Source organism: Ochotona curzoniae, unplaced genomic scaffold, assembly GCF_017591425.1.
Source record: "Ochotona curzoniae isolate NIBS_2020 unplaced genomic scaffold, NIBS_Ocur_1.0 scaffold_1852, whole genome shotgun sequence".
In the NCBI taxonomy this organism is placed as follows: Eukaryota; Metazoa; Chordata; class Mammalia; order Lagomorpha; family Ochotonidae; genus Ochotona; species Ochotona curzoniae.
Window position 1 is genome coordinate 49,878,074 of NW_024467087.1, and position 27,956 is coordinate 49,906,029.

The 27,956-nt window shown below is 36.3% G+C and overlaps 1 protein-coding gene across 1 annotated transcript in view; it reads left to right on the forward strand.

The window, feature by feature from the left end:
• The first annotated feature begins 5,337 nt into the window (after positions 1 to 5,337).
• Positions 5,338 to 27,956, forward strand: part of HDX (highly divergent homeobox) — a 125,334-nt gene continuing 102,715 nt past the window's right edge. Inside the window, exon 1 of the mRNA XM_040999769.1 lies at positions 5,338 to 5,449. The gene's annotated coding sequence lies outside the window, so the exon portion shown is untranslated. The remainder of the gene's footprint in view (positions 5,450 to 27,956) is intronic.

A 27,956-nucleotide genomic window follows, 5' to 3' on the forward strand; every position in this document is an offset into this window, starting at 1 on the left:
GTGTTGTTCAGGTATATTTAGAAGTTTTGTTAGGGGTCTACTTTTATGCAGGAGTTTTATAACCTAGAAAACTGCATTGTTTGGGGATATGCTCTTAATTTAGTTAAGTGTAGTAGATCTCAATAAATAATTTTCTTGGTTGAAATGAGCTTGAAACTGATCTATTTACTAATGGAAAAAAGCAACAGGAAAAGTAAAAGTTCTGACTATTTTCTTCAATCTTAATAGTCCTATGGCTACCTAAAATGCATTGTGAAAATTTTTCCATATATTTAACCTACTGAAGAATAAGAGAGTAATAAAATTCATTGACCTTTGCTAGAGATGTCCCAACGCCAGGTCTTTCCCAACATTCTGTTCCTCCAACCCAAATCGATAAAGGGCACATCCACTTCTTCCTTTAAGATATATTCCTGACTAATGGCCATCTGACATAACATAAAATTAGTAAGTTCCATGCTGAAGTGAAGTAAACTTTAGCCGCATTTCCTGATTGATGAGTATGGTGCTTGAATATTACCAGTGGCAGAAGGCTTTTGCCTTCAGCGAACAGTCTGTATCATTTTTGAACTCTTCAGTTTTACTGTCTGAAATTCACCTCCCAGTCAGCTACCATCTTTGATCCTGGTTCTGCCCTCCATAGACCCATGCAATGAGTCACATCTATCTCTGCTCCCAGCAACTGTTCAAATATTTCAAGTTAGTTTTATCTTTCCCAGGTCTTTTTCTTTTAAAGATAAGCACCTCCCGATTCTGGAGCCTTGCCTCATATATATTTTTGTTTCATTATTCCTAATTTCTCACATTTAAATACAGCTATCTGTGTGTGTCTCTTTTCAAATAAGAATAATCAAAAGAACAGAGGAAGTCTGATCTGACTAGGGTAGAAAATAGTAAGGTTCTTTTTTTAAAAAAAAAGATTTATTTATTTTTATTGGAAAGGCAGATATACAGAGAGGAGTAAAGACAGAGAGGAAGCTCTTCCTTCCGATGGTTCACTCCCCAAGCGGCCACAATGGCTGAAGCTGAGCTGATCTGAAGCCAGGAGCCAGGATCTCTTCCAGGCCTCCCACACAGGTGCAGGGTCCCAATCTTTGGGCTGTCCTCGACTGCTTTCCTAGGCCACAGGCAGGGAGCTGGATGGGAAGCGGAGCTGCTGGTATTAGAACCAGTGCCCAAATGGGAACCTGGTGTGTACAACGCGAGGACTTTAACCACCACGCTATCGTGCCAGGCCCGAAAATAGTAAGGTTCTTATACTGTCTTTATTTAAATGCTCTTCACTTAGTGCATTATCTTTCTTAGTAGTTATAAGAACTGTTACTTAGTTTTTAAAGTTGCAAAATAAGCCTTTTCTGGTTTGCAGATTTATTTCCTGTCTTTTTGGAATCCTCAAAACAAGACACTGTCAAACATAGTATTGTTGAATTTGCATGTTAGCTTACTTGAAATCTTGTTTAATATTCATGTTCTGATTATTTACCTAGATGAGTTTTCAGTGTAATTTTATAAACATGACTTTACATTGATAGTCTGTGAGCAGAGCTGGAACAGATATATAAGATACATTATCATAAAATCTTTCACTCATCTTCGAATACTGGTACCTTGCACCATGCACCATAAGCTTTTCTACTTTCTTTCACACAACACAGACTCATTAAGTTCCTAACACATGCCAAGTACAATTCTAGGTACTTGGGATATAAGAATAAATGAACATGAGGTCTGTATTGTGGCATAGTGCATAAAGCTGCTGACAGCAGCATTTCCATCCCATACGGACACATGTTTACGTCCCCACTATTCCATCTTCCTGCTAATGGCCTAGGAAAAGCAGCTGAAGATGGTCCAAGTATTTGAGTCCCTGTCACGCATGTGGGAGACTCAGATGAAACTCCTTGGTTTTGGCTTGATCCAACACAGGTTGCTGCACTGGTCTGGTAAGTAAACCAGCGGATGGAAGAGATGTTTCTTCCTCCTTCCTCTGTCTCTGCTCCCCTCTTTGTAACTCCGACTTTGAAAGTAGATAAATACAATTTTAAAATCATAAATAAATAAATTTCCCCCACTAACCTTGAACTTTAGATTCTCATGGGGAACGTTCAAAATAAGCAAGTAACCAAACATATAGTTTCTCATAATTATTTGAGAAAAAGAAAGCACAATAAGCAGATACAGAGAGGTTTCAGGCTATAATTTGAAACAGCTTGTTCCATAATGACCCATTTGAAAAGTTAACAATTTAGCACAGTAGCATGAGTGTTGTGAAGAAGTACACTATTAAAACATGAGGAAAGAATTTTCCAAAAAGGCATAACAAATTCAAAGACTGAACACGTTGTGCACAAAGAGAATAAAAATGAATAACATACAAATTGGCTAGCATATAGTGAATCACGGAAGAAATAAGTGATGGGTAATAAGTCATACTTAGAACTTGGGGCATTCCTATTTTTTTAAAGATTTATTTATTTTTATTGGAAAGGCAGATATACAGAGGAGAGGAAAGACAGAGAGGAAGATCTTTCATCTGTTGATTCACTCCCCAAGTGGCCGCAACAGCTGGACCTGCACTGATATGAAGCCAAGAGCCAGGAGCCTCTTCAGGGTCTCCCACATGGGTGCAGGGTCCGAAGGCTTTGCGTTTTCCTTCCACTGCTTTCCCAGGCCTCAAGCAGGGAGCTGGATGGGAATTGAGGTTGCCAGGATTAGAACCAATGCCCATATGGGATCCTGGGGGGTTCAATGTGAGGACTTCAATTTCTAGACTATTGTGCTGTGCTCTGCTTTTCTATTTATTTAATGAATAGTATTGGAAGAACTTTGAGCCTGAGAGTGATATGATCTGATTCAAATTTTACAAATAATGCTTTGACTGCTATTATGAAAACATTTAGAAGAGTTTCGAAAACCAATTTCACTTTCATCAGTTTTTCTTTGAGATGTCTCAAAGCCCACATTCTGACTCATTTCTTAACACCCTGATATAAGCCTCAATTAATTAGAAGCTAGGTTAATACAACTGTCTAACTGATCTCTCACTCTAGCCTATCTATGTCTAATTTAAATTTATATTAGTTGCTTCAGAATTTTTATTTCAGCCATTCATTCAAAAAGTAGTTATTGACTTTTTCTACCTTGTGCTTAGAATTCATTTGGATGTTAGGCATAGTAAATTATATAAAACACAAAAGAATCCTCATGAAGCTTATATCTGCAGTAACTAAAAACACATATTATACGTGATGGCAATAATAAGTGCTAGGAGGAAAAATAAAAGAATAAAGTGATCATAGTGTTAAACCACAATTTAAAAGCTATAATACTTCTTTAAAGAGCTACATTTGAGCATATTTGCATCAAGCAAGAAAGTCATACTAAGATTCTGATATGGGTATTAGTTTGTCTTGTTTGATAAATGGGTATAAGTCAAGTGTGATTTGAAAGTGAGTTAGTGTCAGAGTTGCAATAGACATGGTCAAAAATACTAAGCCAGATCTTTTAAAGTCTTTAACAAGGTTAAAATGCACTATGGAACATTATTCCATCATAAAAGGAAACCCTGCCTTTTGTAACAAAATAGATTAAACTGGATATCATTGTGCTTAGTGAAATAAGCCAGCACCAGAAAGATAAATATCATATATTTTTCTTGAACAGTGGCACCTACAATACAGAGTACACACAAATGGGTTGTATATGACCAAAATGGAATTGTGAGGTTTAATTATTGTTTATAGCCTTAAGTTAAGAAATAGCTTTTTCTTCTACTTGCTGTTTGCTGAAATCTTTAAGTAAAGCAGGTTAAGCTTGTGATTTTTAAGGTAATTGAAAATAGGTCATTGTAAAAACATTTTTTTTTCAAAAGGGGGAAAGAAAAGCTAGGGTGAAAAGTATCACTTCACTCCTAAAAATCTGATCTGTGAAATACATTACATATATTCCCTTTATAAAATAAAATTTAGCAATTATAAAAAATAAAATAAGAAATAAGCATTGTATTGTACAATGTGAGTGGCAGCCATTGGATAATCTGAGACTGGATATGATCTAACTTTCATTTTAAAAAGTCAACTCTGCTGCTCTGGAAATGGCTTAATGAGTAGGGTTTAGGTCCTGTGCCCCAGGACACTTGGTAGTTTTTAATCAAATCAAACGTCTCTATTTTAAATGGCTTTTCTATTAAACCTATCCCATCTCCCACTAATTCTCAGTTAACATTCAGTACTTTTTACACTGGCATCATTATAAACTACTTCACATCATGCACTACAAGCTTTCAGAAAGTTGACAAAAATGTGTTATATGAAAAAAAAAACCCATGCATGGATTTCAAAATTATTATGCATGAAAATAGGCTTATCTTTTAACTCCATTTGCTGTGAACTTCTCGAGTTATCCTTCTACTTATGTGGTACCATGTGACATTTTGAAAGTCATTTCTTTCAGCACTTAAAATATAGGCAGTGCATTATCATCATCTGTGGTCACTGTACTTTACTTCAGGGCAAGACGTTCTAACCTGTCTTATCCAACAGCCAAGAATGCCTCATGCGCAATTATAGACCACTCCCCCACCTCCGTGTACCGTTCGTCTGTAATTCACAACTGAGCAGGTATTATGTACTTTATTGTTTTCAATATTTACTGTTGATTAATCTTTTCTTCAAAATCGATGAATTTTACATCTCATAATATCCAACAAATTTAGGTAGTGTAGTATATCAAGTCACTGTTTACTGATATAAAATTGATATGGCGTTTTATTTTCTTTAATAGTGATCATCCACGTAATCTGATAGAATGGCTATTGAAGTTTGGTGAACAGGATCCATAATTTCTTGCCTTAGTCGTCACAGTCTACCAGTCATACGTCATAGTACATTCACTCTTACTGAAAAATTCCAAAGGCTCGGTAGACACCTTGATTTTAGTAAAAGTGAATATACACTTGTCACCTGAATACCAAAGATTCCATTTCTTTCTGCTGTCACTTTGTTTTTGCAGTGCGCCGCAATTTTGCTGAAGGCAAATCTCAACTTGGAAGACCAAACACCTGCTTAAATGGCTGGCGTGTAACTACATAGCATAGGAAGAGTGGATGTTCACAGCTACACAGAGAGGGAAAGGTGCAGTCCTGGCCATAGATGTAACTAATTTGTGCGGGGAAGAAGCAGCCCCACTACAGGCAGCCATCTGTCCTCCCCCCTCCCCACTCTTGGGTTCTGGGCTGAGGCCAGGGACTGTCCGGAGCTGATCTCGGGCTCCCATTGGCCGCTGTCTTTAGTGACGTCACGATCATGATGAGAATTGATGATCGGACACGCTGATTTCATTGTCTGAGGCGGCAGTGGAGACCCAGGAAAAATCTCGCTGAATCCGCCTGCCCCAGCACTGGCCTGATCTGGGATCCTCTGATCCCTTCCGTGACCGCACCACGCCCGAGGTAAGCACCCAACCTGGGTGGGTGTGAAGGGCGAAGGAGGGCGGGCAAAGCAGCGGATAATGCTTTGCCCAGTGGGGGGCCGCCAGGTTGCTTGGCCTAAAAAGGCAGACAACAAATTGGTGCGGCTTCTGGGAAGCTAAGTGCCTCTCCCCTCCCAGCAAAAGCTGGCGGCAGCGTGAGGTTAGAAACGAGCTGAGGACAGGAATACAGTGGGCATTGCCAAAAAGCAAAGGACTTTGCTCCGAGAAAGGGCGACTTATGAGTCGCTCTTCTGCCCCGGTAGTAGGAGAAAGTGGCGCCTCTGCCTCCGAAGAAAGAAGGATGTTGAATTCTACCACTTCCAGATTTCACTGGACAGTAGATTTCTCACAGCCCTACTCTAACGCAACGAGGGCGCTGCGCTTGCGCATTTGCACCTTGGCGGAAGGAGGTGGGGGCTCACAGCGAGGAGAATAGGCTTCAGTTTGCGCAGGCGCGTTTTCCGTTTCGCTGAAGGGGGTGGGGCCGAATCCTGTCTGGGCTGAATGTTAGAAGGGTTGTGGAGTTTGTTGTCCCTCTGATGTTTCAAGCGCCAGTTGATGAGAAGGAATATGCCAGTGATGTTTAATTTAGCCTACTGACTGTACCCAGCCCCTGAATAAGCATAATACAATTGAGAAGACAAATTCTTAATCTCTATAGACGGTAGATCTAGACTAATGGAAAAATAATTCAGGGAATACTTTGTGGAGAAAAGGATTCAAAGGAAAAAAAAAACATTCAAATGAATCCAAGGAGCTTTTATTTGGAGTGCCACCATGCTTTGGAACTTTAAAAGCTTTGGAAAGAGCCAGAATGAGACACGTTGTAGAGACTCAGTAAAGAAATTTTTATTTTATATTCTTCTTTCTCTTCTTCTGGTCAGTCTCCCATAAATCTTTAGTCCCTATTTCTTTGCAAGAAGCACCGAAGTTAAATCTTACTTTGGAGTCCGTTTCAAACAGGGATGTATTATTATTCAGCAACTGTGAAGGAAAACCTGCCGCTATCATTCGTTTTGCATAATACAGTATTATTAACTCTTCTCCACAATCTTAACATGGGCGTAAGACTATGAGGAATCGCGAATTTTCTGCATTTCCTGCAGTTAAGGGATTGTTATGTCCCAAGAAGTTTTCTTTTGCAATACATCCCACACCATTCTTCTTTCCTCTACAATTGAAACTGTCATCATCACACATCCAGTCATTGCAGGAGCTTCCTGAATGGCCTTGGCCTATCACCAGGTCCTCTATCCTGCGGGATTAATTTCTAAGCATTCTTCCTTCAAGTCAGTTTCTTTCACTAAAATATTATTGGTTTTGTATATTCTGTTGTTCCAAGGCAAATCCAGCATGAATTATGAAGAATTTCATGATTTGGTCTCATTGTACTGTACCAGGTGTTTTATTTATCCTGCAGCGCACAAATCTCCTTGATGTTCCATGAATACCGTGTCTCCATCTCTTTGCTCCCACATCGCAGCTATCCCACTCACCGAGGATGCTCTGTCTTCCTAAATAATTCAGATCTTACCCAATTTTGAAGCTCAGCCCATGTCACACCTCTCTGAAAGTGCATTCCAAGTCAAACCCAGCTGCTAATGACCTCAATTTTCCTTCAGATTTACAACAGTCTTTGTCACTTTCTTTTAGCCAGTGTGTGTGTGTGTGTGTTAGACTAGGCTCCTGCACTTGTTTTTAAGCCCTACCTTAAAGGGGAGGACCATGCCATCTATCTCCTTATGATTTTCATAGAACATCTTGCCAGCCAATCAAAATAGCTGTCACTGTAAAAATCCTTTCTTTTTTCTTCCTAGAAAGCAATTTGCTGTGGAAGAAGCAATATTGTTACACAGAGAACAGTATATATGTGAAAGTTACTCATCATTATTCATGCACAGATCTTCCAGTGATTGAATACATTTCAGTAGAAGTCAGTGGAGAAGGTAGTACAGAGCTATTATATAATAAGTGCCTATGATATAGCATGTCCTCATAAGGAAGATCAAGGAAACATTATCCCCAAAGTAGGTCTGTTCCCATTGTAAAAGTACAAAGTTAGGAGATATTTCACTGCTCTGTATTTCTTTCTTATGACATTGCATCATATATCTTTTCACAACATCTACCAATTAATTTGTTGCATTATATTTTCAATTGTATTTCACATTGATTATGTTTGATACTACTTTCCTTTGTACATCAGTTGTACATCTTTTGAATCAGATCTGATCATTGTGGTGGTTGTCATATAGATAATATAGTTTATTTGATGCCAGTTTCCTAATCTTTGGGCTTTCAAAGTGAATTATCTCACACAACTCATTTTACTTAAAATAGTGAGGTTGTGGGTTAATGTGGAGGCTTTACGTAGATTTAACTGTGGGTACAGCTTCTTTTTGAGGTACTGTCCTGGAATCACAGAAAGGTTTGTAACTCAGGAATGTGAATAGAAGCAGTTCAGAAAGATATGATAGTCTCTAAACTTAAAAATTATTTTCATAGATTATTGTAAGTGAACCATAATTGTAACTGATTATGAAGGAAAATCATGTCTCAATTTTTTATTATAATGTACTTTATGTGAGTCCACACCCCAGCCATGAAAAAGTGTTTAGCTTGCAGTCAGATTGTAGTGCAATAAGACTTTCCTAGACATTTACAAAAACTGTTGGGACAACTCTATGGAACTCAGTGTTTAGGAATGTGCTGTTATTTTAGAGAGCTTAAAATATAAAAAAATCAAAGTAGGATGTGTGTATTTTCACATTTGTTTTATAATTCCTACCTTATTTAAATGAGAGGGTGCCATTGGGTTTTCTCATTTCAGTTGTAGATTTTGAGCTGGAAGCATTTTTCTAATAATAATCTTAATCCATTCTAATGTAGCCCCCCCAATGACGTGCCTTACCAATATTAATAAATGCTACCGTCTCTTTTTTACTTTATATATATATATATGTTTTACTTTATATATATATTACTATATATATTTTACTACATATATATACATATATATAAAGTGATTAGATTTCACCTATTTCATGATACAGATTTAGAAGCGTAGAGGCTCCTCCCTACATCCACCCATTTCTCCTTTCTTGTCTCCTCTTATTTTTTCTACAAATTTGTAGAAATTTGTAGAAAATATGCAATGGCATATTTTCTGTTAGCTTCACAATCAATAGGTAATGTATGGAAATCTTAAAATTACTCAGCAGTATAGAAACAAGCTGTAAGCAGTAATTAAATCTCATGATGTTAATCTTGCTTGCAGATCCCATTTTTTGGTGTTCTGCGTATTAGTTGTCACAGATCAGGAAAAAAAAATATGATGTTTGTCTTTTATGGACTGGCTTAAAGCATGATGACTTCCAACTGAATCCATTTAGTTAAGAAATGTGATGATTTCTTAATCTAGATTGAGGCATTGTGCTAACAACTTTGTATATATTGTAAAATGTTGAAACCTCACAACATTCCAATGAGACATGTTCTGGTATTATTTGAAATTTTAAAAAATGATAAAACTGATGTTCCTAAAAGCTAAACTGCCTAGACTACACAGAAGCAAGTATAGGTCTACTTGATGTATCATAATTAAGCATTGATTGAATTCTTGGCATGAGTTTAGCTAGGATCCAGGTCTCTGGCTATATTTGCAGGCACACACACACACACACACACACACACACACACACACGCATCCCTCCCTAACTTCTCTTTCAGGGCATCTAATGCTTGTGATATCTTCTCTTCCCTTTTCTCACAGTGAGATGAGATTTTTACATAAATCTTGAAGTTCGATGGAAAAGAGTCATTGTGGTAACCTCCAATGGCTTCAGTAGTGGAAGGCTCATAGACATATTCTTTCACACTATCAAAAAAGCCAATGGTGAAAGTACTTCTTCGTTGGTTATTATGAAACACTACATCATAAGATTACGTGTTCTACTTCACTAATTTATTGCTTTAATAATTTCTTATTTGGATAGCTTGATCTACCTCTTGTGTATTTTGTGGATGAAATAGATGTGTTACTTGAGAAAGAAATGATCTGAAACACATTTTCTAGTAGCATTGCTCTTTCCCTTTTTTCAACTTACATTTTATTTATTTTTGGAGAAACTATTCTTAATTTATATTGTAGTTAAAGGCTTAATGACTCTACTAAATAAAGAATTCAACACATAAAAAACCATAGTCATACATGATGTATTTTTTTGTTTTTTTATTTTTATTTTATTATTTTTTATTGATTACATTGCATTATGTGACACAGTTTTATAGGTACTGGGATTTCCCCCAAACCCTCCCCCATGGTGGATTCCTCCACCTTGTTGCATTGCCACAGTTCAAGTTCAATTGAAATTCTTTCATTGCAAGCATATACCAAGCAGAGAGTCCAGTATCTTATTGTTCAGATAAGTTCAATGGATTCTTGGGGAGACCATCTCTGGTCTGAAGGTAGAGCCAGCAGAATATCATCCCGATCAACTAAAAGCCCTGACATAACATCAGCGACAATTTATAACGTTGTGGAATTAGTTGACATAGTATTCAGTAACCAATATGTTAAAAAAAAAAAAGATGCAAGTTCTTAACCACATCCTGTGACTTCTTCATTGACATTTCAAATGAACAGTTAGTCAGTTATTTCTGCTGTATCAGTCCCCATCCCAAATTCATGTATTAACATTCTAACCCCCAGTATCTCAGAATTCACTCTTGCTTGGAAATAGGGTGATAGCAGATGTAACCAGTTAAATTAAAATGAGGTCATACTGGGCTACAAGTGTTCTTATGAAAAGGCACCTTAGGGTACAGGCCCACATATAAGATGAATGCCAGGTGAAGGTATGAATATAAGCCAAGGAGAGAAGCCTGAAAAGTACTTCTTTCCCAGTTCTCAGAAAGAACTAGCCCTGTCAAAATCCAAAGTTCAGCTATCTAGTCTTCAAAATTGTGAGAGAATAAATTTTCATGATTTAAGTCACCTAAATTTTGATACTGACAGTACCTTTTTTTTTTACCGTTTCAGATAATTTAATAAAATAGCATTAGTGAGAGAACTGATAAAATACAACAAAAATCTATAGCTTAGTTAAATGCATTCAAATAAGGTCAAATTCTCAGTTTTGACAAATGTATGATACATAAGATACTAACATTAGGGGAATTTGGAAGGTATAGTACTGAGTTTTAATTTTATTTATTTTTATTTTTTATTAATTGCATTGCATTATGTGACACAGTTTTATGGGCACTAGGAGTCCCCCAACCCCTCCCCAAACCCTCCCCCATGGTGGATTCCTCCACCTTGCTGCATTGCCACAGTTCAAGATCAGTTGAGAATCTTTCATTGCAAGCATATACCAAGCAGAGAGTCCAGCATCTTGTTGTTCAGATAAGTTCAATGGATTCTTGGGGAGACCATCTCTGGTCTGAAGGTAGAGCCAGCAGAATATCATCCCGATCAACTAAAAGCCCTGACATAACATCAGCGACAATTTATAATGTTATGGAATTAATTGACATAATATTGAGTAGCCAACATGTTAAAAAAAAATGCAAGTTCTTAACCACATCCTGTAACTCCTTCATTGACATTTCAATTTTAGTTTATACACGACTGGGTTCTATACACCTCAAAATGGCTCTGGATTACTATTCAGCTGTCTCATGTCTATTTTCATTATAGTATTTAGCATTTTATAGTGTTGAAGCATAATTTTGCTGAACCTGGCTGTTTTTCAGGCAGTCTAGACTGGCTTATAACTCTAACAAGACATATGTCAACAACTGAGGTGCAGAACATTTTTAGGAGGGGTGTGTTGAGAAATCTTAGTGCTGCCAGGGTTTTCTTTTTGTTGATATCTAAATATCACCATCTTCAAAAGTATTTAGCCAGTTGATCTGTGTTCTATAATATTCTGGGTATTTGACCAAGTGATTTAGACATTAAAGAAAATAACATACACTAGACGCTTCGAGCAAAACAAGTTCTAAAATATATTACATCAGATATCTGAATCTTAGCTTATCTGTAAAATCGTATTATCTTCACAACAGCTGCTATATACAACTGTAGATTTCTATTGTTTCTACTATTTCCATATGATATTAAATCCGTATGTTAGTAGTAAATATTAAGTTCGGGGAAAGTCCTCAAACGTGTATTAAACCTCTCTTTAAGAAACTGTTGTAACTACTACCATCCTTTCCTACTTCCTACTTTAAAGAAAAATAATAAATATATTATTAAAAGTACTTGTTTTTTTAACTCTCTCATCCCCTTTGAAACTGGTCTAAGACTTATGTTTAAACATAAAATACATATTCAAGAAACAAATTCAAATGATATTGAAACCAATGGCTTAAAGAGAAAGGTGTTATTTTGCAAGAAGCTTTCTTCGATTTCTTGGTGCTTGAAATAATACATTGAAATATATATTGAAATAATATATGTTCTCATGGTTCTCAAAACTATGGTTTCTAAGAAACCTTTTTTTTTTTGTCAATAATAATCAGGTTCCCTAAACTGAATATTTGTGGTTAAATAACAATGGCTGAATATGTCTGTGATCAGACCTGGATAATATATCCCATATGTTTAGATCCGATTTGACCACTACCAAGAAGATTTTAGCTGTGTAAGAATCCTTCTCTTTGTGTCTCAAAAAACTGGACAAGAACTGTAACAAGACAGGAAAAACACATTAGCAACAAAAATATCAGGAATTAATGCTAATTCTGTTCTCCAGATGCTTCCGAAAGTTCATAGAAAATGCATATAATGAGTTAAGCACATATGGATTTTATATTTTGTACTAAAGTAAATTTCTCTTTTAATTCAATTTTCTAGGACTTTTTTTGACGTATTCTTGTATCTGTTCGATTTGGTTTAATTTGGCAGTAATGTGCTTTCTTTTAAATGCCACAATATTGACATAATACAATATCTCTCAAACAATGATCTGCTGATGACTAGGAGCCTAAGAATATATTTTCACAGGTCTTCCAATTTCATGGTAATTTTTAATTTGTAATTTTTATTTCACTTATATAACCTTAAAAATAAATCCCATGATACGCATATATTCACATGCACATATAAACAGCATTTTCACTAAGTATAAGGACAAAATTTCTCTTTTATAGACATAAAACTCAACTAAAAGACATTTCATGGAATAAGAATTGAGTATCTTAGAGTACTTCAAACAGAAGCCAGACACAGATTCTAACAGTTCAGGAAAAATGTCTTGTTTTCATCTTCCAATGTATGACGGAACTTTCCCCATGGATGTAAGATTTTAGGGTTATACACTTGTGTGGCTTTCGTGTCACTAAGCATTTCCTTGGTCTTCTGAGAACATTTGTATGGATTTTTTTATAATTTTTTCTGAGAAAAATATGTGCTTATGTTGTAGAACATAATGCTTTGACAATATGCAAACATTTTATAATGGTTAAATCAAGATAATTGACGTGTTACCTCACATATTTGATTTGTAAAATCTACTGCCTTAGCAATTTTCAAGAACATTATTAACTGTAGTTACCAACTTGTACAATAGAGCTCTTACACTTATCTTGTGTAACTCGACTGATGTCTACCCAATATAGCAGCCCTTCCTAGACCCTGTTACATATCATTCTACTCTCAATTTCAGTATTTGATGTTTTAAGATTCCACATATAAATGGAATCATGCAATATTTATCTTCATGTGTCTGGCTTATTTCACTTAACAAAATGTCCTCTATGTTGTTCTGAATGACAAGAATTCTTTCTGTTAAAACCAAAGAACATTCCACTTTATGTATGTATGTACCATATTTTCTTTATTCATCTATCCATATCTTGGCTATTATGAATAATGCTGCAGAGAACATGAGATATCTCTTTGACATACTTAATTCATTTCCTTTGGACATTTATCCAGGAGTGGGATTACAGGATGATGTGACAGCTGTATTTGTCATTTTGAAATAACATCTGATTATTTTCATACTGCCTAAATTAATTCCATTTTCCACTAACAGTGTAAAAACAGTGTATGTATAAATACATATATAATATCTATATATTGTTCCTACATGGTGTGTTCATATAAAGCTCTCTACTTAGTCACTAGGTAGTGTGCAGTGACGGATCTTTCTCAGGTCACCAAAAATAAGATTGTGTGCTTATGTTTTTTTTGCCCATATATTTTTGCAGCAATGAGGGTATAAAATAATTGGATAATTCATATCATGCTTCTAGGAGAAAACACTTTTCAACTCTCACTGTATACAATGTAAATTTGACTCAGAAAACACTAAAGAATTTCTAGTCTAAGTGATGAAATCTGACTTTAATCTTTAAAACAAACTTTCGTCTTGAGTAAAATTCCTTTCTGAGACTTGGGTGAGAGGAGAAGTAACATGGAGTTATATGGATGATAAAAGGGAGTTAAGAAAGAACTGAAGATAAATTCTAAATAGAGTGAAATTAACGAACAGATAGATTATCGTGATATGTTGAAAATTTATTTAAATTGCTTTTCCAACATGTGGCTATGGGGAATTTTATAGAGTTTTCTTCAATAGTAAATTAAAATGCAATCTATATTTTAGATACATTAACCCAGATTGTAAATTGCAGGAACCTGAAATGCCAGCGGCCAATGCTTGTTGCAGTGCAAATGCTTTGATTTAATAAATGGTAGAAGTAATTCACTTGAGAAATTTGCTTAGTGCTGCAAATATAAACATAAATACAGTTTAGCCAACAAATACGTATAGCTCAAGATACTATGTGGCTTTTGAGGAGATGCTACATGTATCTTTTTTTTTTTTTTTTTATTGGAAAGGCAGATATACAGACAGGAGGAGAGACAGAGAGGAAGATCTTCCGTCCGCTTATTCACTCCCTAAGTGAGCACAATGGCCCATGCTATGCCGGTCCGAAGCCAGAAGCCTCTTCCGGGTCTCCCACGCGGGTGCAGGGTCCCAAAGCTTTAGGCCGTCCTCCACTGCCTTCCCGGGCCACAGGCAGGGAGCTGGAAGGGAAGTGGGGCTGCGGGGATAGAACCGGCGCCCATATGGGATCCCGGGCGTGCAAGGCGAGGACCTTAACCACTTGCGCCACCGCGCTGGGCCCATCTACATGTATCTTTGATCTTTGCTTGTCGCATATAATCTGTATCTCCTTATGTATATGGTTTTATAGGAAAGCAGAGATAAAAAACTGAGGAAATCAGATACCCAGTTGAGGCACTGCTTATGTTTCTGTCTATCTCTTGCTTTTATAATACAAATTTTGGTATCTCAGTGCATCATTGGGAACCTGTAGGGTTTTTTTAAAAAATATATAAACATTTAATAAAAGCAAGGACCATTAAGACTAATAAAATATTGACATCAATAAAATATTCTGTGATCCAAGATACCTATTGTCAGTGAATGTTCTTTGTTACAAGCATTACTCTGTGGGATTTAAACATTACAGTTATAGGTGTTGGAGTATATATAAAAGCCTATTTCAAAATGCTTATAGGAAAAGGAAATAAAACATAAATTTATTTTTGGTACAAAAATGACATGCATTTTTTTCATAATATGCATTTTTATGAGGTTTTAGACTCCATAGATAGATGTATATTCACATATTTATGTTTAAGATGTATACATAAAACTTTTTGTAAGTTGTATATATTTATCTTTTATGTTGCTGAAAAACATGAATGTCCATTACACCAAATTTTGAAGTGTTTTAAAAAGGTCAGTGTATTATTTCTTTGTGCCCTGACTAAGTCATATGATAACCTGGTATTAAAATAAGATATTTTGTGTTTTCACTTGTGTGATAGAAGCCAATTATGTCTCTCATATGAAAGATAAGAGATATGTACAATGTAATGTGCAAATTATGGCTCAATAAAGAGATGAATATCTTTTCACATCACACTGGACAGCATGTCTGTAACTAGCTTAGATGCTAGAAGTTTTTTAGCAACATCTGTAAATTCTGGATAGTTAATTACAAAGTAAGTAAATAGGGCAGTTTTTGTAAAGGTGAAGATCACCAAATATAAATGACAGATGAAAGTGACAGTCTCTGAGATGAGATTTACAATAGCAATTATTTTGCATGTTCACATTTTATTACGAACAAAGTATCAGTTAATTACTATAGATTTGATCAAACTCTTGCTAGATAAAACATCAGTTAATAATTTAGTTTTAATTAACTTCACTGAACTTAATATATATTTCTAATATTAAAATTGCACTAAAAAGTCTGCAAAGACACCCACCTATAAGGACACAGTACCCATCAGTACTTAACTTCTACATTCTCCAATATTTTATAAAGTAAAAATAGCATCACATAGACATGGATAATAGGAGCAGCCTTCCTTTTGCCATGGTTAAATAATAAATATTTCATTTGTTTGAGATTTATATACAAATGGTGTGAAAGTGGATTGGTGCAAGTTAAGAGAGTAATTTCTGGTGGAAATGCTTGGTCATTAACTATTAACAAAAATAAACTGCATTGTGTGTTACAAACCATTCCAATGAATGGAGATAATTCATGATGTGAAGAAGAGTGGGACAGGTTTTATAGCCTCATTTTCCAGATGAAGGAATTGAGGTTCAAAAGGTCGATTACCTCTACTAAAGTCAAAAGATCAGCAAGAAGTGCATTTTAATACATGAACTAGTAAAGTTTTCCCACTCCATTTCTCCAAAATGTCACTTTAATGTCTGCTCATAGCCATGATGAAGCAAGAAGAGTAGGATTTACTCTTTCAACTTAAGTATCAAAAACAAAGAAAAAAAATGAGGAAAAAGGATTTCAGACTTTTAACAAAAGGCAGCACAGGGCCATGATTTTTTAGAGAGGGAAAAAAAGGGGGGGGGGGATGGGGAACAAGTAAGATGAGCCCTATGAGGCTCACAGCACAATGTTTGGGAACGGTTCCAGATGGTAGCTTAAAGGAGGGGCCAGACCAGCTGAGGATCGCTTTGAGTTGAGGAGGCAGAGTTCAGATTTCAGGGCGGACAAAGTAGGTAGATTTGAGGGACTGCATATTAGAGCAGACAAACTGCACAGACAAGAAAATTGTGCATGAAGAGAGTTGCAGAGTTCTGCAGAGAATCCCTCAAATCTTGCCTGAATGTTGATTAGCTTAATTGTGTGATGGCATTTTTAGTCTAAAGAACCAGTGGAAAGGAGCAAGCAACACAATTCTCACAGTTCACACTGGACCAGCCAGACTGGAAAACTTCATAATTCATGGTACATTTAGGAATGTGCACAGAAAGCTATTTCTTCAATAATGGCTCAAATTAGCCCTTAGAGTAAAGATAATTCTAGATTTGCCTAGCAAAAGCAAACCCCAAAAGCGCTGTCCAGTTTCCAGATAACTTAAATATATACTGGCACACAGGCCAAATATATTTAAAGACTTAACAAACGTAGAATCATAACTTAAAATCTTAACATAAAACTTAAATCATAACTTAAAACTTAACAAACATAAAATCTACAGAATTTGCTATTGTGTGGAAAATTACCAACCATGCAAAGAAACATGAAAATACGTAATTCATATTGTAGTGAAAAAACAATTATAAAAACAATAGAATTTGTAAAGAACGGCAAAACAGATGTTATCACAGCAATTTAGATGTTTCAAAAAGGTTGAAGGAAACGAGCAGATTGGGGAGATAAATCAAAGATTTTTACAAAAGTCCATCTTGAAATCATAGAAGTAAAAATCCAACATGTGAATTTACAACTACACAAATAGGATAGGTTTAAAGAAAAAAAATTAGCTGCAAATTAGCCTCAGCAGAAAGAAAACTCAGTGAACTTGTAAATCTGCAATTATAAACTATCCAAAATTGAGCATAGAGAAAAATATGTGGTAAAAAAATGAATGGTGCATCAGTGAACTGTGCACAAATATTATGCAATCTAACATACACATTTCTTTTTTTCCAGAAAATCAGAAAAGCAAGAAAAACATTTTAAAACTTAGCAAATTTTCCAAAATTAATGAAAATTAACTCGCACAGCCAACAAGCTCAACAAATCCCCAACAATAAAAAAAAAGGATGAGTAAAATGATACCAAGGCACTTCAAAATCTATTTGCTGAAAATCAGAGAAAAAGTGAAAAGTATTCAAAGCAGGCAAAGGAAAACCTGCACGTTCAGTGAGATATCTCACTCTCACTAAGGAAATGCAACACAGAGAATAGTGAGAAACATTTTAGTGCAGTAAGAGAAAAAAGAAAGAAAGAAAGGAAGAAAGAAAGAAAGAAAGAAAGAAAGAAAGAAAGAAAGAAAGAAAGAAAGAAAGAAAGAAAGAGAGAGAAAGAAAGAAAGAGAGAAAGAAAGAAAGAAAGAGAAAGAAAGAAAGAAAGAAAGAAAGAAAGAAAGAAAGAAAGAAAGAAAGAAAGAAAGAAAGAAAGAAAGAAACAGAGAAAGAGAAAGAAATAAAGAAAGAGAAAATGTTACCCTGGAATCCTTTATATAAATAAACATCAAACTAAAAGCAAGGCTTTTTGGAGCTAAAATCCTCAGCTTGTACCCCTTAGGATCCCATCTGGGCACCAGTTCTAATCCCGGTGGCCCTGCTTCCCATCCAGCTCCCTGCTTGTGGACTGGGAAAGCAGTCGAAGGACAGCCCAAAGCCTTGGGACCCTGCACCCACATGGGAGACCCGGAGAGGCTCCTGATCCTGGTTTCAGATTGAGCTGTTGTGGCCACTTGCAGAGTGAATCAAAATATGGAAGATCTTCCTCTCTGTCTCTCCTGCTCTTTTAATATCTGATGTTCCAATACAAATAAAATAAATCTTTTAAAAAAAGTAAGATTTTTGCCTCATACAAAAAAGAAAGAAAATATATATATATATAATTAGCAAATGTACAATATCAAAATGATATTCTTTATCATTTTATCATCACGTCCCTCAGGTAGAAGGGGAATTATTACAAATTGTCATTTGGACCCACATATTGGAAAGAAATTGGAAAGAGTTAATATGTGGTTAAAATGAAAGTCCTTTTAATTTTTAAAATTTACTTTAAAATATTATTGTCAAACTTTTAAATTAAACATTTATTGGCGTTTTAAGACATACATAAAAAGCAAAAATGTACAGCAACAATAATAGCATAAAAGTCAGCAGAGGAGAAATAAACTATTACAAGATTATTTTATTATATGTGAATATGGTGACTTATGTAATAAGTTAAAGAAGTATCCCATGATCTGTAAAAAAAATAGTACAGCAACAAAGAATGATGGGCCAGCAAAGAATATAAAAAGAAATATCATAAAAATATTTAATTCATTCCAATTTGTTGAAGAACAGGTAATATAGACAGAAAGCAAGCAGTAAAATTATAATTTTAAGCTCATTATATGACTTGTAAAAGCTGCCTGAATATAACAGTTAAAAGGCAGATATTTTCATACTAGACTTGATTTCAACTATAGCCTGCCAACAAATAACCCACTTTGAAAACAAAAATACAGGTATATGACAAATAAATAAAGTAGTGGCCAGAATTTTGTGCAGTAGTGAAGATGCTACTTGGGATGGCCACATCCCACATCAGAGTTCCTCGATTCAAGTCCTGGCTCCACTTCTGTAACTGCAGGTTCACAATGATGTGCAGTTTAGGAAGCATCTGCTTACAGACCCAGTATTTGGATTGCTGCTGCCCATGTCTGAGACTTAAATTGAGTTATGGGTTTTTTTTTTTTTAGATTTATTTATTTTTATTGCTAAGTTAGATATACAGAGAGGAGGAGAGATAGAGAAGAAGATCTTCTCTCCATTGATTCACTCCCCAAGTGGCCGCCATGGCTGGAGCTGAGCCAATCCAGAGCCAGGAGCTTCTGGGTCTCCATGTGGGTGCAGGGTCCCAAGGCTTTGGGCTGTCCTCAACTGCTTTCCTGGGCCACAAGCAGGGATGGAACTGGGGCTGCCAGGATTAGAACTGGTGCCCATATAGGATCATTGCTGTGCAAGGCAGGGATTTTAGCAGCTAGGCTATTGTGCCAGGCCCTAGATTGAGTTCTAACCTTGGCTTCAGCTTGAGTTGTTGCAGGGTGACCAGCAGATGAAAAAGTGTGTGTGTGTGTGTGTGTGTGTGTGTGTGTGTGTGTGTGTGTTTCTCTCTGCCTTTTTAATGACTCTGCCCTTACATGAATTTCTTTTAAATGAATTTAATAATATATAATGGAACATTAATCAAAAAGAAAGCTGGATTACATTTATGTCAACTTAAAAAGATTTCAGGGAACTTCAGATATGATGGCACAGTGACTAAAGCTGCTGCCTGGCACCTCTAGATCGCATATTAGACTGTCACTTCGAGTCCTGGCTCCTTCACTTGCTATGCAGCTTCCTGCTAAAGCTTTTTGGGAGGTAGCAGACAGATGATGGCTGAAGTGCTTGCACCCTTGACATCCACAAGGGAACTGAAAGAGTTTTGGGCTCCTGACTTTAACATAACCCAGCCTGAACTGTTGCTGGGATTTGAGAGGTGAGCCAGTGAACTGTATTTCAAGTGGTTAAAAAATAGACAAAAAGAGAAGACAGGGGTTGGTGCCATGGCTCAACTGACTAATTCTCCACCTGCAAGTGCCGGTATCCCATATAGGCTCTGGTTTTTGTCTTGGCTGATCCACTTCCTGATCCAGCTCCCTGTTAATGGCCTGGAAAAACAGTAGAAGATAGCCTAAATCCTTGGAACTTTGCACCCATGTGGGAGACCCAGAGGAGGCTCCTGGCTTTGGATTGGATCAATTCCAGCCATTCTTTCCATTTTCAAAGTGAACCAGAGAATGGAAAGCCTCTCTCTGTGTGCCTTGCTTTTCTGTGAATCGTCCTTTCCAATAAAAAACTAAAATGTGAACAAATACCATATGTTCCCTCTAATATAAGGAAACCATTATGCAAATTAGGCTTTCGTATTTTCGTCAACCATGCGTTGGTTATTCACTGGCGCATTTTTCGATTCCATAATGCTGTAAGATTTTGTTGTTGGTGGTGGTGGTAGTGTTTTAACATCATACCTGTTGTTGACTTTGTTTCATGGCTTCTCATTTAAGGGAATGTATAATGATAGAGTAATAAAGAATGCCATATTCAGATGTGAAGATACAATGCAGTATGCATCCCTACTTCCAATTCAAAGATGGATTCCCAATGAAACTGTTGGATATGTGCAGACAATGGGATGGTGGACTGTTTGACACTGTCTGAACCAGCAATGTTGGGGTACACTTAAATGGCAGACTGATGGAACTATAACTTCTTATGAAGTACTGTGTGATGCTATTGTAACAATGTGTATACATTGGGAAAAACAATCGAGGGGTGAGAATTTGAGGATAGGGAACCTCAGACTCTGCAGAACTGTATCATAAAATTCAAAATTCAAAATAAAATTTAAAAAAACCCTAAAATAAAAGAGAGGATAAATATTTCAGAGGCAGAAATACTTTGATTAGCAAAGAAGGACATTCATATTGATTATGGTATTAGAGCAATTTTTAGCAGTTATGAAATATGTGAAACACTGAAGAAAACGAAAATATGATTATTTTGAAAGATTTTACCACCTCTTAGCAAGTTCTAAAACAATTACAAATAATAATAATAATCATCTAAAATTTGATCAACTCATCAATGAAGCTTACCTAAATTAACTAGTATACTACACACAACAGAACACACATTGTATTCTGGTGCATATGGAAAATTGATCAACATTGGCTATGTCACATGAAACAAGCTATCATAAATGAACAAAGAGAATGTGGCATATCTGCACATCAGAATATCATGCAACCATAAAATGGCATTTTACCATGAATACTCAAGAATATTCAGCTGTCTTACAGCCAAGCGGATTGAAATGGAGGACAGCTTGTGAAGTGAATCAAAGCAGTTACAGAAAGACAAATACAACATGACTTGGATCTTAAAAAACTCAGTATGAATAGAGAGTGGTGATTCTCAGAGACTTGGAGGAGTTGGAGGGATAAGGGCATTTGTATTAAAATAGGAGAAACTGGATGTGATTTATTAATTGTGACCAATATATTAAATTAATTTAGTAGTAATATGGGAAGCTAGATAAACAACTTGTAATAGTAAAAGTTTACTAAAAAGTAGTTATATGAAGTATGATCTATGATCATCACACAGCTATCCTAAATGCCAATAACAGAAAGATAAGGGAATCTCAGGCCCGGTGTGGTAGCCTAGCTGCCAAAGTCCTTGCCTTGAACACTGGGTCCCATATGGGCACCAGTTCTAATCCTGGCAGCCCAGCTTCCCATCCAGCTCCCTGCTTGTGGCCTGGGAAAGAGTCGAGGATGGCCCAAAGCCTAGGGACCCTGCACCCACATGGAAGACACGGAAGAATATCCTGGCTCCTGGCTCCAGCCATTGCAGCCACTTGGGGAGTGAACCATTGGACAGAAGATCTTCCTCTCTCTCTTCCTCTCTTACCAATAAAAATAGAATAAATAAAAATAAAATAAATCTTTCTTAAAAAAGATAAGGGAATCCCCAAATTCAGTGGGTCAAAGAACCCACAGTTTCCAGATGGTGATAACTGTGCCAAGAGTTCCCACTTAAACCTGTCTCCAAGGAACATTGACTTTGCCTTTAGCCAGTATTGGCATCTAATGCCCTGGCTCCAGGCAGAAATTTCTTCATCTCTTCCATGAACATCTTCATGGCCTTGGAGATGTCCCTGGCCAGCTCCAGCAATAGGTATCAGCTTCTTCAGTGTCTGGGCTCCGTCTCCAGAGACGTCTAAGGCTAAAATCCACCAGGGTTTGAGCACATCTGCTATCTCTTCAGGGATTTTAGCACCGGGCCAGAGCCGGCAGGCATATCAACAAGTACATGGAGAATAAGAGGCAAAGAAAAATTGTGAATCTGTTTTCAGGCCTGGAGACCCAAGCCATCCTCACCTATGTCTTCTTCAAGAGCACACGGGCTCTGCTCTTTGTTCCAGAGAGCTCCAGATAGAAGAATTTCTATGTAAACAAAACGACCATGATGACGGTGCCCAAGATGGTCTAGTCCAGCACCATTACGTTCTTGCATGATTTGGTGCTTCCTTACCTGCTGGTATGGCTGGATTACATGGGTAATGGCACCGCATTCTTCATTCTTCCAGACAAGGGGAAGATAGACCCATCATCACTGCACTGTACCGGGACCTTTCAGAGATGATCCAAACCCATAAGTAGCAGGATAGAGAAGGGAAGAGAAGCTTTCGCCATCACTGAAATCATCCGACTGTTGGTATCTAAACCCCTCACTGTCAGAACTGTCCTTTCGCCACCAATATCTTCAACCACGTCACCTAGAACAGCCTGTTCTCGAGCAAAGTTGTTAGTTGAAGCTGAGGCTGAGCCCAGCCTGGAGCCCCTGCGTTATCTGACTTTGGGCACTGGGGATCCCACTGAAGCATCTGTGGCAATGGAAGGTTTATGCTACTTTCTCTACACAGCAGAGCTGTCTGGTTCTAGTCTTGTAATAAGTAATTCACTTTGAAAAAAAAAAAAGATGGGCCCGGCGCGGTGGCGCAAGTGGTTAAAGGTCCTCGCCTTGCACGCCCGGGATCCCATATGGGCGCCGGTTCTAATCCCGGCAGCCCCGCTTCCCTTCCAGCTCCCTGCCTGTGGCCTGGGAAAGCAGTCGAGGACGGCCCAAAGCTTTGGGAACCTGCACCCGTGTGGGAGACCCGGAAGAGGCTCCTGGCTTCGGACCGGCATAGTATCGGCCCGTTGCGCTCACTTGGGGAGTGAATCATGGGACGGAAGATCTTCCTCTCTCTCTCTCCTCTGTGTATATCCGCCTTTCCAATGAAAAAAATAATAAAATAAATCTTAAAAAAAAATAAAAATAAAAGAAAAGAAAAGAAAAGAAAAAAAAAGACAAGAAAACACAAAGGAATAGAGAAAATATTTCCTAATCAGTAAAAATAAAATCTCAGTTATTTAAACTATGGGAACTGTCGTTAAAGCACTGTTCAGAGGAAAATTTAGAGCACTAAAAACTTACAATAGGTGAATGTAAAGTTAAAATCTATTAGTTACCATCTTCTTTAGAAATTATAATCCGAAGAAAAAAATAAGCTCCAATCAAGGGAAAAATGGAAAAATAATCCTAAGAAAAGCCCTAAATGAAATAGAAAATGGAGAAATAATAAAGAAAGTTGATGAAGTCAAAGCTGTGTTTTTTAGGAAAGACTGTAGGGAAAAAAAAGACATAAACTGTCGATATCAATAATAAGGAAGTGGATTACAACAGATTGTAAAGATGTTAAAAAGCATACTTATAGAAATTACAAAATTACACCCTTAACTACAACAAACGAAAGGGAATGGATCAATCTTTGAAAGGTAAAAAGTAGCAGAATGAGTTCTGCAGGAAATATAATAACTGAATATTTATGTATAATTAAGGAAACTGAATTTCTAAGCAAAATTTTTCTTTTTAGAAAACTGCAAACCTCAATTGCCTCACTGGTGATCTCTACAAAACACTTACGAAAAAACTCACACATTAAATACTCTTATCCAAAGATTATAGGACTAAAAATGTTTCAAGTTTATTTTTTTATTTCATTTTATGCAATACTTTTGTCTCACACTTACTCTGACCTGTCACATGAAATTAAGTTTGTAATTTTTACTTGTGACATCATTATAGCACTCAAAAATTTTTGGATTTTAATTTTGTAATAGAAAACATATATGAACATTCTTAGGAAATAAAAATAGAGATGATACTTTGCAACCTATTTGAACACTTGATATATTCCAGCGATTGTTCTAGATGTAAGAGTGGAAAACTTCTGGCTTAATAGGAATATAATCATTTGGTTTGGCCCTGCCAGGGAAATTTCAGGCAGAACTCAATATTCAACAAATATATAACAGGCTAATTCTTAAGCTGGTAATTTTGCATGGCCTGTATATGATATTATAAATATCCAAATTGCATTTGGTAGGAAAAAATTAAAAATTAAAAATAAAGTTCCTCACCCCTGTAAGAAGCTAGGGAACTAAAAATGTGAATGTTTACTTTCTCTCTCTCGGGAGCTTTGCAGTTAAGGATCTGCCACAGCCTCATTTCTGCCTAATTGGTTGAGACAGTGAAAAGCAGAGTATGCTGTAATGTTTAGACTGTCAAAAGATTAAACCATTGCTCTCATTAGTACTAGCAAAGCACAGCTTGGATTGATGGCCTCCCCTGGTCTATCACTGTTCTGCAAAAATTGATAGAATGACCTAAAAGTGGAATACCAAAGTTCATTCAAGAGCCCTGAAACTCTGTAAGTTCATGCCTCTCCAACCATGACCCCAATTCCTCTGTTGTTAATCCTTATTTGTTCAATATAAAGCAAAATATATGGCAGTTGTGCACTTTATTTAGCAATTAGTGATATAAGTTGTGCTTCACCATAATCATATGCCCAACATATAAGGGGTTGATTTTAATTAAACTCTCTATTACACTATTGCTAAGTCAGAGTATGTGAAATAAAATAACCATTTTGACCACCACAAATGCTCATTAGTGTGAAAGAACATGCTATTAAACCCTGGTATAAAAACCCAGTATTAAACCCAGTGAACTCAGCCAAATAAGTGTCACACAAACTACAAGGTGAGGCCCAAATGATAGCCATGGGTGAGTTTCCTAGCCCTTTCCTAAAAGTCTCTGTTCTTTTATAAGATTAGGAGAAACAAATTAATGAAAAGAAAAATCCAAGAAAATTTGAAGAGTGTGAGGGGATTGCTTAAGTAACTCCACTAATAGCATTGACAAAAAACAGCAGAAAACACAGAGAAACTATAAAAAAAAAAACAGATGCAAGAATCTAAACCTGTTAATGGAGACCAGAATAATTACATAATTATTGGAAAATTATTTAATAAGTAATGCTCATTATGGTGACCAACCCTTATGAAAGAAAATTGGCTTTAAAAAAAAAGATGTATTTATTTTACTAGAAAGATACATATGGAAAGGAGGATTTTCCATCCATTGATTCACTCCCCAAGCAGCCGCAACAGCCAAACCTGAGCCAATCCAAAGCCAGGAGCCAGGAGCCTCTTCCAGGTCTCCCACGTGGGTGCAGGAACCCAAGGCTCTGGGCCGCCCTTGACTGCTTTTCCAGGCCACAAGCAGGGATCTGGATGGGAAGTGGGGCTGCTCAGATTAGATTTTATAGTCTAGATTTTTAAATCAGAAATGTTTAGAAATATGTCTAACCAAAATAACTGGGGCTTATGAAAAACAAAACTGATTCAAATAGTATGCACTTTAGCTTCCTAGAATGAGTCATTTCACATGACAGCTCTGAAACAGGAGTATAGTGGTAAATAGAGAATCTTTAAATAGCTTCAAACCAAATTATGCAGAACCAGTAGACACTATACAGTTCCACAAGAAACACACATTATCATAGCCAAGAAAATCAAAATGCCAAGGGAAAATGTTTGAAAATATATTAATACAAATACATTTCATTTGCACTAATTTTTTCCTTTTTAATTCCTTTAAAAGTATAGTTGTTCATGCTTCCATTTATAAAAATGAGAAATACAGAGAACAATTTTCACATGGTTATTATGTTTAGATTCTCAGTAAAATAATCCCTAACACATTGGTCTTTCACGAAGATTAAATATAAGTTTACCTCGACTTGAAGTTCCTGCGGGTTTAGTAAGATCTATGTTTTTATAAATATAATAGTAAAGTTCTAATTCTGACCAAGATGAACTAAACCAACTACAGCCATCTCTTTCATTAATTACAGCCAAAAATCTTTAGACAAAAATTTTAAAATAATGACTGAGAATTGTGAAAGTCAACACAATGAGGCATATTGACAAGGAGAATTAAAAGTTGGATAAGTGACATATATGTGTTAATTTCCCCGTATCTCCTTGTTTCTTTTGAGACTTTAACCCAAGACTGGTTCCATATCATGGAACTGTGGAGTTGTACATTTTTGCCTAAACTTATGATAGTGTCTGTAATTCCAATGGGAGTTGTGGTTGGGGTGCAGAGTAAGAAGGAATCAAATCATTCTCTTTTGCTCTCCTCCATCCTCCCACCCCTGTGCTCTCTCTTCCACTGTTTTCTGAACAGTAGCGCCAGTTACAAATATGTATTGCATTGCCAAATAAGCTAAACAAAATCCTACATTTCTGGCTAGAGGATCAGGAAAATTGTGTCATATCGGCTGAGCAGTGTGTGAGTATTCTCAAAGAGGAAAGAGCTGGAGAAAGGACTATTTTAAAACTGAGTAAAACCACATAAAAACTCAAGCCCAACCTTGAATTACTCAGGACTGAGAACATCTCAAAGCAAAATAGTAAGGGCTTTGGAAATAGAATTGGCATTGAAATAAACACCTAAAAGAGCACTGGTTGGAGACAGAGCCAAAGCAACATAGAAAGGAATTGAAAACAGAAGTCATCTACCCTAAAAGGCAAACATAGACATTGCAGTTTGAACTTGACAGAATCCATTGCCTGTTGACCTTCAAATCAACATCTTCTAGTAGACTAACAAACAATATGCAGAAGAACCAAATAGTTTAATTATGCTCCCTTAGGTGAAAACAAACTCTCTGGAAAAAAAGAGAATGTTATCAGCAAAGCAATAGAATGTAGAAAATAAAAACAAATGGAAATTATACAGCTGAAATATTTAAAATATGAAGCTTTAAAAGGTTGTCATATGGGCTCAATAATATTGCTTACAGTGGATGGAATCAGTGAACTTCAAGATGAATCAATATAAATAACCAGGTAAACAGAAAAAAAAGATGCAAAAATATGGATAGCACCTTAGAACTTTGGTATAATACTAAAAATCACAGATTCATGTCATGTAGTTCCAGAAAGAAGAAAGTTATAGAAAAATTTGGAAGAAATAATGACTGAAAAGTTCCTATGTTTGGTGACAGAAATTTACAGACTCAAGAAATTCAAGGCTCTTAAAGCAAGACACAATCAAAGAAAACCATGCCCTGACAAATCATCATCAAACTGCTTTAAACGAAAGACAGAAAAAAATAGTGAAAGCAGCTAGAAAATGATAGTGTACACACAGAGGAACTAAGTTTTGAATGACTATAAATTTCTCATGACAAACCACGGAGACCAAAAGAACAGGAAAAAAATATTTTTAAAACACAGAAGGAATTGTTTATTCAAACTCCTATAGCCAGTGAAAATATGTTAAGAGTGATATAATGAAATTTAAAAAATGAAATTAATAGAAAACTAAGAATATTTGCCAGCATTATCTGCTCTTGAAGTGTTAAAATAAGTTCTTAATGCTCAATGGAAATGAGACAAAAAGAAAATTGTTACTCCGGGAATAAATAAATAAAGAGCAGAATAAACAGTAAATATATAAATA